The sequence below is a fragment of the Sinohyriopsis cumingii genome, chromosome 4 (genome assembly GCF_028554795.1).
Source record: "Sinohyriopsis cumingii isolate HCF-2022 chromosome 4, ASM2855479v2, whole genome shotgun sequence".
NCBI lineage: Eukaryota > Metazoa > Mollusca > Bivalvia > Unionida > Unionidae > Sinohyriopsis > Sinohyriopsis cumingii.
In genome coordinates, this window is record NC_142964.1 from 26847870 (window position 1) to 26852829 (window position 4960).

The window sequence follows — 4960 nt, forward strand, 5'->3', positions numbered from 1 at the left end:
ACAGGTGCACAGTGTACATTCAGGTATGACCTTGGTAACTGTAAGTGAGAACCATGAATAGACTAGTTTCACAATCACTGACAAATTGACAATCAAGGTAATGCTTGTTATCGCATTCCTGTCGTTAATCGAAAGTTGTTGTTGTTGTTGTGGGGTTTAACGCCATTTTTCAGCACACGATATGTATATAAGTCACAGAAACCATAACCAAGAAACTTCGAGGAAAATGTTGTAATAGCCTTGTTTGAAAGTAAGGAAATACGGAATCAGAAAACGACAATATCGTTTTTCAACATAAGTATACCCGAATTCAAATAACGTATCATCCCATTTTTTAAAAATGTCGCGATTCACCTTCGATTTAGAAATTCGCAACTGTGCAAAATATGAAACAGCTATAGCCTCGTTCTGGATACTAGGTTTGTACAGGAGACATACAATACGAGATACTGTGAAAAGGATCTCTTACATGCGAAGTCCTTGGGGTATAATCTGTTAACAATACTTACTACTTACGAACCTCATTTCATTCTTGTAGGCCTTTATAGAATCTGCCTATAGCAGATGCATAAACACGGATTTTAATATTTGCATCATAAATACAAGTAAGAAATTGAAAACAACTGCCAGCATAAATGTTGAAAACTTGTATATTTCTCCGCACATGATTTAATTCATCATGATCGGTGTAGAATGCAGTTAGTGTATTGGGCCTTGGATGCAAGTATACTTCTGCATGAAAAAAAATCTGTATAAAGAATGAAGGTGGACGATATATTCTGCTTGGGAATACGAAATGGGTTAATTGATTATTCATGAAAGGAGTCGAATCTTGATTGCAAAACCAAGTTTCATTTATTCTCAACCATAAATTTAAAATAACTGTCGCAAGATCTTGACAATCACATTGAATTTGCCCTTCGACTTTCTATCAATACTACATCTTTCAGTTATCTAGCATACAGCTTTATATCTCTTTTAAAAGATTAAAATAATGATTTTTGTGAAAGATGTTTTTCATTAAGAATTCCTTTTTTTTAGCTATAGAATGGAAAGGAAATTATGACGGTCTATTTGGCAGATGAGGTTCCAAATATGGTAAGGGACACATATTCTGGTGATGATGTACACAAGTTTTATTCATCTATCTCAAACAATCCTAAAGTTGTAGAACAGAAAGGAAACTGTGTCTGAAAACCTAAAATATTAAAACGTGACTTTAGCATATGATATTCCTTATGATACGAGATGCATATCTAAACCATATTTCACCCCTTAACCTCAAATGGCCTTACATTTACAGTGCGAATTTAAGTTAGACGGAAAATGTAAAATATTGATCCGTTGCATTGACCTTGACACAGGAAACGGAAACGATACACATTCTAATGATGATGTATAAGTATGCCAACTTTATAGTAAATCTCAAATGCCTTTAAATATATACATATGTAATAATGTAGTACGGACAGATGGATCGACGAACGAAAGAACAAATGGTGGGAGGAAAGTGTAAATAATGCTTTGCCCTAAGCGCTTTTCACGAAAGTGGAATTAATTACAATAGATACTTGGCACTCTACATGCAAACGTTTTACACACACACACACACACACACACACACACACACACATATATATATATATATATATATATATATATATATATATATATATATATATATATATATATATATATATATATATATATATATATATATATATATATATATCAACTCGTCAGAGAGTGAAATGCTACTATTATAGGAAAAGTTGGCATGTACCCTTGATGGGATTTATTTTATAGCAGCAAGGTGAAATAAAGTATTTTTCTTCTTTACTTGAATATTTTAACCATGCTAGTAAAATAACATTTTTTCCATAACAATAAGAAACCTACCTCTTCAGTCATATTGTCGGTGAGTATGAATTGATATTTTTAGGCTGTTCTTCATATTTCATTCTGAAGTCAGCAATAACAGTCTTAATGTTCGTCTTCCACAGGACTTGAATGTCTATTTCGGATTTTGCAATGAAGAATTTGCAGATTTATCTATGTTGCAGTTGTATTCAGAAAGGAGTAATTGCCATATAATGTATGGACTTTTTGGTACTTGGTCTGGTTGTAGAGAAATAGCTTTCCTTGGGAGACAACATTTATCTTCATTTAAAAATATATAAGCTTTTTGCATGTTCTGTTGATTTCGAGTAAAGGGAAATTAGTTTGATACATCTTGTTTTCTATTTTGCTAATTGCCGAAACACTTTGTAACTCGCTCCTGTTTCTCAAGAAATTTTGCAAGTAACTGTTATACCATCACTTTAATCTCCTCCGATTTCGATTAACTGATTTATTTTACTGATTTGTTTTATTGTCTTGAGTTTGCGATTTTTCGGCATATTTTGTCCGTTTCAAATATTTAGTTTCATAAATAAGTTGTTTCTCGTTTGAATTTGTTTCAATTTATTAAATAAGGAATGTTTTTTATATAAATTGTTTTTGTCCCGAATTATATTAGAAACATTTCGTAAACCTTTTTCTTTTTTCGTAAAATTCATCTGAATGTTGGAATATGTTCAAAACCCAGAATATTAATTTTCCATGCCATATAAGGTAACTTACAGTTCAAATCACATCAAGTTTCAAATAAGAATTTAAAATACAATTTGGCAAACAAAAATACATTCTTTAATAACATTGATTATAATGCAAGTTATTCCTTTTCCATGTGTATTAAATATTTAGTAAAAACGTCTCATATTCTGAGGATGTACTAAAACACTGCTGCCTTTATAGCTTATAGAACTGAGCAACAGTGGGTGCCACGACCTGCAGAATTCTCTTTAGTCAAACAGGTATTTTCTACTTGGTATAATAGGCAAAATCATTTTATGATGTAATTTAGTTGATGCTATGATGCCACAAATTATATATATATATTAATGTAAATGTTGATAGCAATAGCAAAAAAACAAGCAGTTCCGGAAGGATGGATTTGGAAAAGTTTCCCACGATCGCTGCCAGCAAGGAAAGAGAACCCTGCCCAATCATTTCAAGAGCTTATTTTGACTGGTTTGCTGACACTTTAGTCAGTAAGACATTTCGGTCCATTGTTGTTTCCTCCCTACGATAATTTGGCAGTAAGACATTTCAGCCCTATATTTTAATATCATTATAATTTATTTTAACATTAATTCTTTTAAAAATTGGGAATATTTATATATTTTAAGTTAGACTTTAAAAAATAACTCTTAGAAATGGTTAAAGTAATATTATTAAAAATGGGGGTTGGGAAAAGAAGTTATCAGACATTCCTCGATGGATGAAAACCATTGTTGTTGATTTGGCTTAGATTTTCCATTACATATTTGAATTACTGAAAAATATGCAGGCGAGGAATATCTAAATTCAGCATTTTTTGTACATTTAGATAGCAACAATTATGTCAACAAAAACATGTTATCACTCACCACACACTTCACAAACACAAGTCTATTTGTTACATATCGACTGCGTATTTTATGCAGTGATGCTTCCAGTGTAAATTTGCGCAATTGTCCACAGGAAATCTGATGTTTTTATCATATGCCTTCTCAACATTTCCCTCCATACATGCGTACACTTGACACCTATGTCTATTGCCTGTTCTGACACAAGTTGAGGTTCTGCATCTTCTCCTCACACAGGAGAAGAGGAATCAGTGCATACATATGAAGCGTGGCCCTGTCTGCCTTGCCGTTGATGCGGTGATGCCACCCTGAAATAAACAACACTGTGACGTAAATGAAATAAATAAAGATAATAAATTTTTATATACTCTACCATACGGCACCGTATTGAGATTGCTATTTATTTTAGTTCCTTTAAAGGGAGTGACTTACTTACATTAATTTATCGTTTTGTGCTAATCCAGTGCTGTTCTAACCTTTTATATCACCACAGATCATTCCCGTACCAGGCTGAGTTTTGTGATCATTGTCTGTCGATGTACACCATCAAAGCTTCTAGTTCCGGCGTCATAGCACGTCCGCGGAGGTGGTCGACAGCCCGATCGATGTGTTCTGGAGGTAGAAAAGGTAAGGAGAGGATTATTCTTGTCAGCCAAAGGACCCCTTCTTCAAGCTGAGGGAAATCACCTTCTGCAGAATACCCTGGCACCAATGGTAACAACAACCACGAAGTGACGTCGATGAGAAGACGTCACCCTAAAACGTATGAATAAAATGCCGACAAAACCCTACCATTTAATAGTCGTCTTATTTATTAAGAATTGTTATTTTGTATTAACCAGTTTTTATTGGAAACAAAATTAATTGTATAAATTGCATTTATTTTATCACAATGAAAAATAAGGGCCATAACATCTTGCTTTTTTTTTTGGAGGAGTCTCATCGTTCATCTACTTAGGGATGACATGTTTTAAGGCTGAAGTGTTGACCCCACTTCTTTGATTATTTGTGGTCGAAACGTCTATCTACTAAGGGCCGAAGTGTCGACAGCCGAAGTGTCCTAGGGGCGAAATATCAATTTACTATTTTGACCAATCAGAATCACATAAAGTGATATGTGAACATGTTATAATATAAAAAATATTAAATTACACTTTGTTGTGATTTTATATTTTATTGAAATAAACTTATATTTTGGAAACTTGAATGCTTGTTGGGTTAACTAATCCTGTTACTTAATTTTAAACCGCTAGACGGAACAATATTTAAATAATTGTTACATATGTAGTATACATATATGCAATATTTGTTGCAGCAACTAAATTAAGCGCATCATAAAACGGTTTTACCTATTACATCAAGATAATATTGGCATGATAAAGTGATATGTAAAAAAATTTTAATAAAAAAAAAACAATATTAAACTGCACACACACTAAAGTTTACCGACTATACGATAAAACTCATTATGAGATGAAACCGAAAAATAATTTCTGTCTGAAAACTAACAT

The 4960-nt window shown here is 32.7% G+C and overlaps 1 long non-coding RNA gene across 1 annotated transcript; it reads left to right on the forward strand.

Moving 5' to 3' along the window:
• Positions 1–210: 210 nt before the first annotated feature.
• LOC149800850 (uncharacterized) lies at positions 211–4656 on the forward strand. Its single transcript, XR_016420570.1, has 2 exons — positions 211–1098; positions 3943–4656. It is a non-coding gene; the product is annotated as an uncharacterized LOC149800850 (long non-coding RNA).
• The last annotated feature ends 304 nt before the right edge of the window (positions 4657–4960 follow it).